The sequence below is a fragment of the Octopus bimaculoides genome, chromosome 1, assembly GCF_046866305.1.
Source record: "Octopus bimaculoides isolate indiv1 chromosome 1, ASM4686630v1, whole genome shotgun sequence".
Lineage (NCBI taxonomy): Eukaryota > Metazoa > Mollusca > Cephalopoda > Octopoda > Octopodidae > Octopus > Octopus bimaculoides.
Window position 1 is genome coordinate 105,389,637 of NC_142928.1, and position 17,223 is coordinate 105,406,859.

Below are 17,223 nucleotides of genomic sequence, written 5' to 3' on the forward strand. Positions count from 1 at the left end.
ATTGTTGACGAGTTCAAACTTGCACTGCCTACATCATTAAATTGGACTTTAATTGTACCAAATTTACTGCCTCTTGTTAAATACCTACTATCCTTCCATACGGGCCTTAGTACATTCTGTCGTAGTCATCTCTTTAATTCTTCCTTCGGCCACTGAGTGTGTTTTATACACTACCGTACATCTCGTTATTTTATCAATTATCTCCATTGACGCGTTTACTTCCACCTTTGTTCCTTCCCTTTTCATCATTTTGGAGTATTTCTTCAACTCTTTCAAATCCACATTACTTTCTGACACTTTAGCCACTCCTGCGAAGCTTCTTTCATTCCTTTTGGCCAACGAAGTGTCCGACTGCTCAGAGTCGAATACCTCACTGTAGCTATTTTCTGCCGAGCTGATTTCTTCCATTTTTTACTTGGCTTATCCTCCTCAATGAGGAGGGGAAAGCACAACTAGCCTGCCACAAGGCAGCGAAAACCAGTGTTCAAAGAACACTACATCAATTTAAACAACAATACGTAGACTGAATTCAAGTGAGGAAATCGTTTTAATCATGGCAGCAGGCACCCTTCGCTGCTAATTCAACTCGAACACGCAAACTTCCCGCCGATCGTTAGGTCTAGTTTATTTCTCGCAAGGGGGTGTCGTGACTCTCATCACAACGTGGGGTCTAACAGAAATGAAAATAAAATTATAAACACAATTATAAACAAAATAAAAGTTTATTCACTTTTAACACATTAAATATGATATACATAAATAAAATGGAGTTTTTTTTTAAATTGTCTGATTTCACTGAAACTGATAACTAATTCTGGTACACCCAGTATTTAGAGGCAAAATTTTGAAGCAAAGCTGCAGTAACCCAAGATTTTTTGTTTGACCATTCCTTTGGACATATCTTTCAAAGATATAGTGTTTTAAGAGTGTTTGACTAGAGTTGGTTTTAGTTTAAAGTAACCAGTAGTGTAATTCTATCCTTTAGCTGCTTTATATCCAGGTACAGTTTCATCTTCGATTGATATGTTCTTTCAGCTACCTTCTTCCCAAACAGGCCTCTTATCAACATTACATTCTATCGTTTAATACTCTTCTTTAACCATGTCAGCAAAACTTTGAACAAATTTTGTTGCAGTTTCTTTATCTGCAAGAGCAATAATTTCTCTAGATAGTTTAAAGTTATGCAAAGCTGCTCTTTTTTTGAATTTATCAAACTTCCTTTGCATACTCGAACTTCTGAAGCATCAGCAACCTGTTTTCTTAAGTGTTCCTTTCAATTTGCTTATAAAACTGATAGGATTATCTTGAAATGTAGGAGCATTTTTCTATGTTGGTCTTCAAAGCATACTTTTAATTAACTCTCCATTTCCCATCACTGTTACCTGGACATAATTGTCATAGAAATATTTCCTCCATTACCAACATGTTATTTAATGTTGTTGCTATCTTTAATAATTATACATACTGTAGATTTTTTGGGGAAGAGTAAGCTTGACTGGTTTTTAAACGGTCAATAATATTCCATGTCTTATTCTGTTTTACTAGCTTTAGGAAGCAATACTGCTTTACTTTATTTGAATCAACATTGTCGTTTTTATGTTTTGTACGTTTGGGCAATATATAATACAGTCTCACATGCTATTAGGGCCTGCTTTTGTATAATTACATTATTCAGTGAATGGCGTCACCACCTGTAGATTTCCATCTGCAGAGATAATGTTTCGCATACATAGATGATTTTCATCATTCATTTTCGTAAATAAACAATTCTATTCTATCCTACTCAAGTCAAAGCTGCAATATATAAAAGCAATGTTTGTATACAACGCAGTCTTCTTCTTCTTCTTCTTCTTCTTCTTCTTCTTCTTCTTCTTCTTCTTCTTCTTCTTCTTCTTCTTCTTCTTCTTCTTCTTCTTCTTCTTCTTCTTCTTCTTCTTCTTCTTCTTCTTCTTCTTCTTCTTCTTCTTCTTATTATTATTATTATTATTATTATTATTATTATTATTATTATTATACATGCATCTTATAACATTGCGTGGACCAAAATTAGATGCAAAACGAAGACATAAATGCATACATTTCATGAGTCTAATGCTGTTTAGTAAAATATATAAGCATGTCTAAATTTTTAGGCTACGAAAATTGAATTAGGAAGCAGCAATTCATAGGGCCTGAAAAGTACATAAGTACTTGTATACTATGAAACTGGTTTTATAAACATAAATTTGAAGCAGAAAAAGAGAAGCAGGGCCGCTGATGTAACGCTCGTTATATATCTATTGCTACCGATTATTACTGTTACCCTCCCAAATTAATATATGTTTCTTCTGACTTTTTTCTCCACATAATTAGTGGTATACTTAGCGTCGCAAGATAGATTAAGCCCGCTATCTAAATATTTCCATTATAAACTATATAGAAATTATTTATGTCTAACAAATCTCAGCCTCTATTTCATGTTTACGATGTGAAAATTCATGAAACAAATTACTAACAGATTAATTGCTAAAATTTTAAATATAATGTGATATTAGCTACTCTAAGTGACACATGCATAATTGAAGACCTTTCAGTGAGTTTCTTCCTCTTCTTGATTTTATAATGCCTTCGAGTATATTTACTTTAAGGCGGCGATCTGTAAGCATGCTGGGCAAAAAGCTTAGCAGCATTTCGTCTGTCTTTACGTTCTGAGTTCAAATTCCGCAGAGGTCGACTTTTCCTTTCATCCTTTCGGGGTCGATACTATAAGTGCCAGTTGAGTACTGGGGTTGTTGTAATCGACTCCCCATTCCCCCGATGTTGCTGGCCTTGTGCCAAAATTTGAAAGCAATCTTTACGTTCTGGGGGTATCGATCAAATAAAGTACCAGTCAAGCACGGTGCTCGAAGAAATCGCTTTGTTTTCCACATCTATCTCTAAAATTGCTAGCCTTGTATCCGAATTAGAAAGAATATAATACTTTATTTACATAGTTTTCTAATATCTAAATTTAAGTCGAAAATATTAACAAATTAATTCATAAACTTCACAGACTTAATTAACTTCTATATTATTTGTTAGCGCCGACGCAAACTATCACTAGTTCCTTTGGGCTCTAATTATAAGAAAGACTAGAAAATGAAAATCCGTTGGGACATGTAGCTACTTCGCCATTTTCACTCGACACAGGCTTTCTCATCAAAGTGTCGCGAATCTTTTCTATAACGTTGTTTTAGGAAAGAAAAATCCCCGAAAGTAAAAGAAAAACAGTCACTCGCGGTTCTTCGCGCGCTCTCTCCCTCTCTCTCCTCCCCCCTTTATCCTTTATGTACATGTGCATGTGTGTGTGTGGAGTGGTGCGGGAAATAAAGGAACAAATACACACACACACACACACACACATATATATATATATATGTGCCAGACAGAACATTATCTCATATTCGAATGAACCGTAAGTTTGTTTAAATGAAATGCTTTCAGTTGAATATTTACTTTATCTCGAGCTAAAATTAGTAAAAGAGCATACACACACACACACACACACACACACACACACACACATATATATATATATATATATATATATATATATATATATATATATATATATATATATATATACTTACATATATATGATAATATTAGGGGAAAATTCCAAATTTACAGGGAAAAATTCAATTTATCAAAATTAAATTAAATTTTACAATATATAATTTAGAGAAAAAGAACCACAATTATTTAGTTCATCCATGAAAATCCCCAATCACATACAGAAAAATTTAATAAGTAAATACACTAAAAAGACCTATAATAAAAATCAAAAAACTACAAAGTAATAAATAGTAAAATAGTAAAAATGACTACACGTGTTTCATAACCATATTTTCAAATAGAAAATAAAATAAAAATCAAATCGATTCAAAATAAATCGATCGAAAATCAATTTTATTCAAAAATATAGCTAATCGTTAGGTCAAAATACAATGTCCTCTTCATTAGGATGACGTCCTCCTTGGTAAATTTCGATTTCTTTATTGCCCACAAGGGGCTAAACATGGAGGGAACAATACACGGACAGACAAACACAAAAGTGGAGACAAGCGAAACGAATGAAAAAGGATGAATTATACAATGAAAATGAAAAAATGGAACGAAGCCACTCGACCTCGCAGCCGAGCGACTTCATTTAAACTTTTCAAAATCGATTAAATAGCATTAAGTCTTTTGAATCAAATCAGAGTGTATCTCAGTAAGTTTTACCTCAGCAGGGAGTTTCTGAATATCAACTTTTTCATTCAGCATATCAAGGCTCTCCCTTGATACCACGGTACATTTCATATGTGAGGGCACCTCTTCACTGTCCGAAGTGTCCACCTCAGTGTTCAGTTTTTTTACTTCCCCTTTCACAGAAATACGCTTTTCTCAGGCTGGAGATGGAGGAATTTTGACTTCTATATGTGTACGGTGTTGGTGTTCATGTCTGGTTGTATGGGGTGAGAGCCAGTGTCTATAGGGGCGGGAGGGGTAGGGTGGAACCGGGTTGGGGCAGGGTGGGGGAATGTTGGGGGTCAACAGCAACGGTATGTACCTTTTTCTTCCTTTTTCTTTTTCTTTTTCTTGCTATCTCCCAGGCATCCTTGGCTCCATCCTTTGTCATGTTCCCCTCTTCCTTGTTGATTGGCTCCTACTCGCAAACTCCCGCTGAATTTGCAATCGTTAGAAGCAGAGGTACAGTTTCCTTTCTGGTTGGTGTTCTCTATGGTGCCATTGTGAGCGGTGGCGGACATTCCGCTTTTATGTGGCCTTCTTAGCCACACTTGAAGCAACGTACTACCCTAAGTACTACCTCTTCATGTATTGTTATCGTTTCAGTGATCCTTTCCAGATCCTTCTGAGTGGCGTGGATAACCATTATCTAGGTGCTGCTCTTCTCGATTTGCCATGTTGATGCCATTTCCAGTTTCTTTGCATTCGGATTAAAAGTCGTGTATATTATTGCTTTTTTCTGCTGTCAACTTTATAATGTCGCTGGGAGGGACACCATGACATCTTGCCTCTCCCTGCGTAACAATATCTTTGAACTTTTCTCTATCGACCTCTTAGTGCTCAGCTCTTCGCTGCGCCCTCTGGCCGCAGCTGCAAAATCTCTTCCTCCTACAATCTTTTCCATTTCAATCTTCCATTCCATTGCTTCAAGGCTCTTCAGCAATTCCTCTTCGGACGACGACATGTCCGAAGAGCCGATGCTTTCATATGCCATAACTATTGCGGCGTTTCTTCTTCAAGTAAGGGGAAAACTGACAAACCAAGCTGCCAGTTTATATAATTTAAGGCGTTATATAATTTAAGAATTAGATACGATTCCCTTACATACAATGTACACTTATCGTAACCATTACCATATGGGGTCACCTCGCAATTACGGACCACGTGGTTGGGAAGCAAGCTTCTTACCACACAACCACTATACGATATACATATATATATATAACACGTACGTACATAAGTAGAACTTATATCTGGAAACTTCGTGACATACTTAAATTGTTGTAAAAATCAACAATAGGGCACCTGGAAAGGATCCTTATATCTACTACATATAACTAATATATTTTATTTAAATACCCAAGGGAAATAACCCATAGCATCTGCATTTACAATTGTCAGTTTTTAGCGAAGTTATCAATATTTGCTTCTCACGAACAGCGAACTTAATTCTGCATTTCGCTACTCACAGTTTTGAACTGCTAAACCTTATTATTGCACTTTCTTGATTTGAATCTTGAACCTTAAAGACATCATTCATACGTTTATATACATACATACTTTTATTGCGCTTATAAATACTACATTTATATTTTAGCTTTAATAAATTAGCCTTGATAAAGTTAACCTTTAAACTGCAACGATGAGTAAGAGTACGAGTGGGTACTTCTACTTCACAAGCTGCTCTAATGCGACAACGGCAATCTCAAGTAAGTCTCCGATTTATAATGTTTGACATTTACTAAATCAAACAATTATTTTTTGTCTATTCTACTTCAATACCTAAACAGTTATATACATATTGCTGTAATTAATTTAGACATTGCATTAATAGACATTTTTTCAACATCTCCAAATAACTAAATGCTGGTAATGCATGCAGGATTTTCAATTAAATTTGATTACATTTTGAATGCCCATAACTCCGATAATTCTGCATTTTCCCAGTTAAACATTTTCAATGACAACAGATAAATGTTTGATTCCAGAACGTATTTAATAAGTGTGTCCCGATCCTGCTTTTTCTCACAGACAACTGTATGTCGGCTGCTCTAGAGTTGGAAATCCGGAAAATGTATTCATCTGTGCACCCAATGGCAAAACCAAAAGGGTTGTGTATCACGCAGCCCTGCAAGACTGAAACTTTGCAACAAAGATGCCTCTCCCTCCCACAACTTCTCTCGCCAACCCCTGACAATCTCTCCCTCCCCCAGCTGACAGCTTTTTGTACTTTTTCGCGACGGAAAATACACCTTTTGTGGCAATTAAAACGAAATTGCTTTTTTTATATCAGAGTAATAAGACGTTTAAATAGAACATCTTTACCCCAAGGAATTACCCGGGCACCCCAGCTAGTATATATATATATATATATATATATATATATATATATATATATATATATATATATATATATATATAATACAATCCTAACTGTAGCTCATTTGAAATAAGTAAAAACAAAAAATAACAAATTGAAGTAGGATATATGATTTCAGATTTCCTCTGAAACTTAGATCACTGGCCCCGAGTTTGCCTATTCGAGCTTATCACAGTATGTAAAATAATATTAAATAATATTGCAAAAATTTGTATGGAATTTTCTGTATGAGTGTATATGAATGTGTGTGTATGTATGTATGTATGTATGTATGTATGTATGTATGTATGTATGTATGTGTGCTATGTGAGTGCGTGTATAAAAGTTTGTGGTGTAGATGTGTATAATGATAGTAATTGGTATTTTGAGTATATATATATATATATATATATATATATATATATATATATATATATATATATATATATCGATGCAGGCATGGGTGTCTGGTTAAGAATCTCGCTTTACAACCGTTTCGTTTCAGTTTCCCACTGCATTGAATCTTGGGCAAGCGTCTTTTCCTATAGCTCCTGGCCAGTCAGTGCCTTGTTAGTGAATTTAGTTGAGGGAAACTGCACTGAAGCTCGTCGTGTATAAATATATATACGTATGTATGTATGCACACACTCGCACACACACATATATATACGTTATATATGTATATATAATACAAAATGGGACAAGAATGCAAAACATTCAGACAGTTAGTTGATACAAAAAAGGGGGACAACAAAACATCGAGATAGATGATACAAAGAAAACAAGGACGGGTCATTCAGAGTTTTCTTTCGTTAGTCGAGTTCCAGATTATCTTTGCAATTTCGGCTGGTTATATTCGAGATTGCTCCAATCTGGCCAACCCAAGGAAAAACTAAACTAAGAGCATTAGATTTCTTGGAAGAAAGTAGCGAATGTATGCGAAAACAACGACGGATAAAAACGGAGAATGTTATACAATTACTAATAACAGGACATAACAACAGGTGTCTTTCGACTTAGGACGAATTAAATTGAGCTGTCGTGTGTGGAAGTAAAGCCTTAGGGCAGGGATACAAGATTTCACAGGCACAGGAAGGAATATAGATGTTGCACAGACAGTGGCCGAACCAAGAAATATATATATATATATATATATATATATATATATATCGTCTGTAAAAAACATAAATTCCAAAGAAGCACACTAATTTTTAAGAGGTCTTGGGCCAACAGGTTTTGAGATCTGACGATACGACATAAAACTAAACCCTTTATAGACAGGAAACCTAAGGTAATCCCATAAACCGGCCTTCCCCATATATATATATATATATACATATATATATACACATTCATACAAACATACATACATACATATATATATATATATATATATATATATATATATATATATATATATATATATATATATCGATCTCTATTTATCGATCTCGAGAGAATGAAAGGCAAAGTCAACCTCGGTGGAATTTGAACTCAAAATGCCAAGAAGGACGAAATGCTGCTAAGCAATTTGTCTAGCCTGCTAACGATTCTGCCAGCCCACTACCTTATATAGGTAAATAATAACAATAATAATAATAATATGACTAACACAAATAGTCAAATACTGGAGCATAGAAGCCCTCGACGGATAAAAAGTAGGGGTTGCCGTACACACACACACACAAACACACACACACACATATATATATAAAGTAATGCCCTTATATAAATATATATATATATATATACATATTACGATGAAGGTAAACAAACAAACGTATATATATACACGAGGGGGTAACCAAAAGTAACGGGAAACGTTCTCTGTGCGACAAGTCCATTGTGGTTCAGGCTTCCATGCTAGAAGCCATTTGATGCAACTCTCAGGCATCAGTCTGCGCCGACTGGCGTCTTTCTGTGGGGTATACGGCATATATGTGTGTGTGTGCGCGCGCGTGTATACACACACACACACACACACACACACACACACACACACACACACACACTCACACACACACATACATATATAGATATATATTCGTGTGTGTGTATTTGTGTGTGTGTATAAAATCAAAATTAGGGAATGGAGTGGATAAAATCCAGGCTACATATGTTTCATAGCTAGCAGAACCTCGAAAGTAGTAATTGCTCAAACGAGGATAATCCGCTAGCTACTTGTCGGGCCCAAGATAGCTAATCAAATGAAGTTTATATTGTCAAGGGATCGCATGTTAACTTGCAGGAGACTCGATCGAAAATGCGTAGAATGCTTACTAACTTCCCACACCTTGATCCATGAATCTTACCTTTACATATTTATATATCTATACATATACACAAAAATGTATTACGGGTACCATTATATACTTATACATGCATGCATACATACATACATCCATACATACATGTATACATACATACATACATACAACAAAAACCTGGAAAAATTAGGGTTCTCAAAACCTGAAAGAAAAAGGCAGATTAGAAGACTACAGATTCAAGCCATCAATGGAACTGTAAAGATATGTAAAACTCCAAAAATTTAGCACATAAATACATATGCATGCATCTAGACATGAAAATATATACATAAAAACGCATCCATAAAACAAACATACAAATCTGCGCATACACTAACACCAAATACTGCACACACATACACACATGCACAAATACCTAGATGATGTTGATAAAAGTTTCAATGAAGGAGCCTTGAATCTATGTTAGAATCCGGCTATTTCTCTATGGACAAGAAATACAGAGATGAAACTGATTGATAACATACATACATATATATAGTGGCTGTGTGGTAAGTAGCTTGCTTACCAACCACATGGTTCCTGGTTCAGTCCCACTGCGTGGCACTTTGGGCAAGGGTCTTCTACTATAGCCTCGGGCCGACCAAAGCCTTTTGAGTGGATTTGGTAGACGGAAACTGAATGAAGACCGTCGTATATATATATATATATATATATATATATATATATATATATATATATATATATATATATATGTGTGTGTGTGTGTGTGTGTGTGTCTATGTTTGTCCCTCCAACATCGCTTGACAACCGATGCTGGTGTTTTTACGTCCCCGTAACTTAGCGGTTCGGCAATTGAGACCGATAGAATAAGAATTAAGCTTACAAAGAATAAGTCCTGGGGTCGATTTGCTCGACTAAAGGCGGTGCTCCAGCATGGCCGCAGTCAAATGACTGAAACAAGTAAAAGAGTAAAAGAGTAAAGAGTATATACATATACATACATATATATATATATATATATATTATTTTGTTTAAAAGAGTTCCAACACTGTCTGTTTTTTTATGTTTTATTTATATTCCCAGGAAATATATTTAAGAGTTCGCAAAAAGTTGAGGAGGAACTGACCTAGCTTTTTTCTCTTGACACAATCATACAAAACCCCCTTTTTTGTATTTATTTTTACTCGCATGTATATATATATATATATATATATATATATATGGGAGAATATACAAATAATAACAACAGACGAGGACAGGTGGTGTAAATAACAAAAGTATATATTAGTATGACGCTCGGGAATACGGAAAGTCTTTGACGTTTCGAGCTACGCTCTCCAACAGAAAGAATACGGAGACAAGGAGAAAAACACGGAGAAAAAAAATTGAATAGTGTTCAGTCAACGGTCAATCGTGTGTGTGTGTGTGTATGTATATATATATTATATATATATATTTATATATATATGTTTCGCTTAGGCATTACGTGACCAATAATCTAGTGTAGAACTCAATATGCATGTTTCAGAAGGAAGTGTTAGCTGAGTATAGCGTAGTAAATAGAAAGAGTGATGACAAATGAATAAATGATTATCTTATGAACTTCATTAGGTTCAGCTGTTTGTGCTATAGGATGCGGCCAGGACTTGTATCTCGGACGGTAACTTTCTAGGTGCAACCCTATGGTCATTCATGACCGAAGAGTGTCTTTATATATATCAACAGATGAACACCAAACTTGAGTAAAAGAAAAAAAAAGTACTGGGGTTCATTTGTTCTACTTAAACTCTTGGAGTCGGTGCTCCAGCATGGTCGCAGTCAAATAACTGAAACAACTAAAAGATAAAAGGTTAAGATGCTTAAACAGTAATACTAGGTGGAAGATATTAGTGGGAAACCCAATCAGACGGTAGAGTTATCTGATCTGTAAATGAATAGGCTGAAAATCTCAATAATATTTAAAATGAAATTCGTAAAAATACCAGAATAAAAAACTGAATTCACATGCCCTAATAAGGAGTGATCCAAGGGAAGTAACATCTTCTATTGCTTTTGAAGATGCCATCATCTTAACGAAATGATAACAGCAATATATATATATATATATACTTATATAATAGAGATCTGACGGTCGCAGTAAAAATTTCAGTGCCAGAGATATGGATCAAAATAAATAAATAATAGAGGGGAAATAAAATTAAATACATATATGTAGTAGGGTGTTATTACACACATGCACGCGCGTGCACTCACACACACGCGCGCACACACACACACATATACAGGTTTGTATGTATATATTAATATCACACATTCGAGCGTATATATGCACAGTAAGTCAAATATCCAAACAAATTTTTAGCCCTATACAAACATAAAAACATATGGATGCACAAATGCACTCATATATATATATATATATATATATATATATATATGTATGCATGCATGCATGTATGTATGTATGTGTATATACATGTATGTATATGTATGTATATGTATGTATGTATGTATATATATATATATATATATATATATATATATATATATATATATATATATATATATATATATATATATATATATATATATATATATATATATATCCATTTTGCAAGATTCCTGATGTGAAGTCGTATGTTGAAACAGATATTGTTGTATTTCGGGATGTTCGTTTTTTTTTTTTTTGCCAAATAAACACACGCACTATATATTTTTTCTTCACTCGTTTGTTACTGTTCTTATTTTATCATTATACCTCATGTCCATTGTCCAGAAATCTTTCATCGCACATCCGTGACCTCTTCAGCGACACTTTTCGTTTTCGTGTGTGCTCTTGCTCCACTTACTCCATTCGGTTTTTCCAAGGCACACACACAAGAATACATACACACATACACATGAGCGCCCCCCCACACACATACACATGAGCGCCCCCCCCCACACACACACACAAACAGCAATAAGGACACAAACGCATGCGCACTTAAGGATACACATCTTGGAAGAACAGAATGGAGTAAGTGGAGCAAGAGCACACACGAATTAGAAAAATGTCGCTGAAGAGGTCACGGATGTGTGACGAAAAAATTCCGGACAATAGACATGAAATAAAAGGATAAAAGAACAGTAATAAACGAGTGAAGAAAAAATATATAGTGCAGGTGTTTATTTGGCAAAAAAAAAAAAAAAGTGACCGTCCCGAAATGCAACAATATATATATATATATATATATATATATATATATATATATATATATATATATATATACATACATACATACATACATACATACGTACGTACCTACGCACATACATGCATACGTACATACACAAATATATACATTTACATACGCACACAAGCGCTGACATACACACTTCGGTCGTTCTTTATGTTGCTTGTCTTGTTTTCCATTTGTTTCTTTCGTTGTTCGCAAAGAAATTTCGTATTCCATGTTTTCGTATTTCGTATTTCATGTTGTTTACGTTCTGTGACGTCCTGTATATACATATATGCATATAAGTATGTACATATATGTATGTATATATGCATATATATATATATATATATATATATATATATATATATATATATATATATATATATATATATATATTATCTATATTATTATATGATTGAACGCTACACATCCAAGTAAGTATTATCTTAATAATTTTGATGCGACCCTTATTGTTGTATGTCTGTCTCTTTCTATATATATCTGCCCTAACTCTTCAAAACGCTTAGTCTAGAATAATGGCAGCTGATGAAGGAAATATTCTCTATGTAACCTGTTTGTTTTCTGTGCTCTGTTTATGTTCTGTTTTTCATTTTGTCCACGTTATTTTGTGACGTCCTGTATCCAGATATGCATCTATATATACATGTAGATGTAGGTATGTACATACATGTACGTATATATGCATATACTCACATATTATTTGTATTATATATATATATATATATATATATATATATATATATATATATATGTATGTAACGGGTGATAATAATTAGTAAGCAATAATATGATAAACGATAGTTGATACACAAAAGAATGGATGTAATGTGTTTGTAAGAATTGGTTCTTTATTGATAGCCATTATGTAAAGATGAAAGAACAGTGACTGAAGTTGTGAAGTAAATATTTATTTACCGTTACATCGAATATACCTTGCCTCGACGGGCAGGTGGTAAAATCCTAGAGTTCGAGAACTAAAAAAAGTTAATTTCGGCCAGTGTGTTCGTGTGGTAGTAGTAAACCATAGAGAGAGACATGGTAATGTGCAGATAAAACAAAGTGAGTTTGTGAAAGTGAGAGTTTCACAGAGTTTGTGAAAGTTGGGTCTCATAACTGCCGACGGTAACTTTCATTTCTCCATTTGACCATTGTCTTTAGTAGCTGCCTTGTTTTTGATCATGATTCCAGCGTTCTGCTCCCTAACTGATGGTAGCTGTCTCTGACTCGAGTTGTCATTCATTAACTAACTGATTGAGTTGTCACGAGCCGACTAACTCAGCTCTCACCGAATGACATATCGTTGAGAATAATAGATTTAGTGGGTGGTTTTGTTATCTTAATTCTGGCTTTTGGTGGATCGAATCCACTTCATGCTTGCAAGATTCACTACATATGTATATACACACACACACACACACACACACACACACACACACACACACACACACACACACACACACACACATATATATATATATATATATATATATATATATATATATATATATATATATATATATATATATATAATCATAAATATATAGGGATTAGCAGAAAACCTGCTTCTCCAACATACTGAGAATTCAGAAACAGCAGCCAAAGAACTACTGATTCTAAAAACTACAAATTTTTCTCTAATTGATAGCGACATTCATGGTACACACAGAACCAAAGACGGAAGAGAAGAGTAAAAACAAATTTGCCTTTAATTAATTTGGTACGAATCGTTTCACGATTAGTGGTAAGAAATTACCTCATTTCGATCTTCAGCCAAATATTTTAATAAATTTGGGATTATATATTTATGATTATAAATGGCTTTACCGAAAAGGTTTTTTCATACTGAGCTACCCGGCATAATTGTTAATTATTAATTTTATTACTAATTGACGATTCCCTGCCCTGTATATTCTATATATATATATATATATATATATATATATATATATATATATATATATATATATATATATATACATACATACATACACACACATACCACACACATGCATACACAGGTATATACATATACATATATATATAAATACAGACATGTGTGTGTGTGTATACGTATGTATATATATTTGTATGTATACAGGTTTGTATATTTGTTTAAGCTTACATATGCACAAGTTGTATATCCGTATGTGTGTGTGTGTGTGCATGTGTATGTACGTGTGTGTATGCATGTTTATGTATGTATGCGCGTGTACGTGTGTGAGTGTGCGTGTGTGTTTGTATGTGTGTGTTTAAGTACATCATATAAACAGATACTAACAATCATAAATGCACACACATATAAGTTAGTGTATGTCCAACGAATGCATGAGTCTACGCGCTCACCCAACTGCGAGAAATGCCAGCCAAATCTCCTTGAAATGGAACGTAACCGTTTTTAATAAAAGGAACAATACGTGTCACGATGATGTCATAGATAGTCTTAGAAGATGGGATGGTTATCACTGAAACACGCTTGATGACAAATCTACTCGAGCAGGGTTGACTTGTAACTCTTCAGTATTCAAATCGGACATGTCAGGCCCAAATATTCTTCCTGTTCTATGTTCAAACTGGATAGGACAGGCCTCTTACACTAAAATAAACTAAACAATGACACCATTAAAATTTCAAAGCTGTGGGATAATGTATGACAAATTCAAAACCATCTGAATAAATAAATGTAACATTTAACAGAGTAATCTGAAGGCTAAAGTAAAGGTTAAGATAAAGGGTTGCTTTTCCATGGCATATATATTTCGCACCTGGACGGGATTCCGGTCCGTCGCAGGATAACTTATTTTTACCAGCTGAGTGTTTGGTTCAAGAACACAACGCGTCACTCGGTCTAGAAATCGAAACAATCATGAGTCCAACACACTAACCACTAAACCACGTGCCTCCACAAAAGGGTAAAGTTACCTTCCCGAGTCATACCGACTCAGAAGGGCTGGTTCCCATGGTGTATAAATTCCCACCTGGACGGGACGCCGGTCCGTCTCAGGATTATTTAGTTTTGCTAGCTGAGTGGACTGGAGAAATGTGAAATGAAGTGTTTTGCTCAAGAACATAACACGTCGTCTAGTCTAAGAATCGAAACCACAAACTTAAGATCATGAATTCAACACCCTAACCACTAAGTCACACGCCTCCACCGAACGCTAGAGGCTTAAGCAAAATCAGTTTTGCGCAACCCTTTTTGCCTGCCGTAGCTCACAATATTTTCCTTTTACTTGTTTTAGTCATTGAACTGCGGCTACGCTGGAGCACCACCTTAGTGGGTTTAGTTCAATGGTTGTTGAATATGCGAAGTCCCATTCGAATCGACCTGCAGAAAGAGAATTTGGGGTCTCAGAAAAAATGGTCAGGGATTGGCGTTTGAAAGGGGAGAAAATGAAATCCGTTGACATCAAATTGTTAAAGAAAATTAGGATAGGAATGAGTTCCAATGAGGAGATGGAGACTATTTTGAGAGACTGGATGACTGAACCACGTACGAATGGACTTGTCATGAGAAACATTAGATTGCGGGCTCTCCAAGTGACTAAAGAACATGGTATATCCGACTTTAACGCATCCCTTGGCTGGTGTACGAGGTTTATGAAACGCCACAATCTTACGCTGAGACAGGATTCATATCGCACAGAAATTACCCGCCAACGTAGAGAGAAAAGTTGATTTCTTCCATCAGTATGTAATAGAGCTACGAAAGAGCCACAAGTTTGCTTTTGGAAGCAATCGGTAATATGAACGAGGCACCTCTTTTTTTCGATATGGTTGAAACTTGAACAATCGACATAAAAGAGAAAAACAGAATTTCGGTTAAAACTACGGGGCGTAACAAGACCCACTTCACCCCAGTTTTGACTTGTATGACTGACGGTACGAAATATAGCCGGGTGTCGTTTTCAAAAGAAAGACTTTCCCGAAAGTAAAGTTTCCGAAGGGTATAGTGGTGTGTGTTCAGGAGAAAAGGTGGGTGGATAAAACTGTATAGACAAACTGGTTAAATGACGTGTGGTTCAAGCGCCCAGAGGCTATGCTTAATTCAAAGTCGCTTCTTGCATGGGATATGTTCAGGGCTCATCTGATAGACAGCAAAAAAGATAGTTCAAAGGAGCGTCGTACCTACGAAGCTGTGATTCCAGGTGGATGTACATCTGTGCTTCAGCCAAGTGAAATAAATGGATGATTAATGGTGACAAGGAATTGACAAAGGCTGTGAACTTAAGACTGTTTGCCAATGGGGTGATAGATTCACGGGCTGAAATACTGAGTGAACTTGTGATGAAATTATAGACATACATACATACATACATAATACATATATACATATATATATATATACATAAATATGTGGAGGCGCAATGGCCCAGTGGTTAGGGAAGCGGACTCGCGGTCATAGGATCGCGGTTTCGATTCCAAGACCAGGCGTTGTGAGTGTTTATTGAGCGAAAACACCTAAAGCTACACGAGGCTCCAGCAGGGGATGGTGGCGAACCCTGCTGTACTCTTTCACCACAACTTTCTCTTACTCTTACTTCCTGTTTCTGTTGTGCCTGTAATTCAAAGGGTCAGCCTTGTCACACTGTGTCACGCTGAATATCCCCGAGAACTACGTTAAGGGTACAGGTGTCTGTGGAGTGCTCAGCCACTTGCACGTTAATTTCACGAGCAGGCTGTTCCGTTGATCGGATCAACTGGAACCCTCGACGTCGTAAGCGACGGAGTGCCAACAACAAATACATATGTATATATATATATATATATATATATATATATATATATATATATATATATATATATATATATATATATGTATATATATATATATATATAGAGAGAGAGAGAGAGAGTTTATGAGAGGTAATGGTGTCAATAAGACCCAAATGTGTCAGATAATGGTGAGTAAGTGCTATGGCCAAACTATAGTGAAGTTCCAGGTTCGGTGATTATGCGAATGAGGAGTCCAACGTAGGTCATATATCAGCATTTTCTTTTTTTCCTTTTCTTCTTTTCTTCTTTTTTCCTTTTTCTTTTCTTTTTCCTCTCTTCCTGTTTTTGATTTGACCTTACAGATACATTCCCAACTTTTACGTCATTTAAAAAA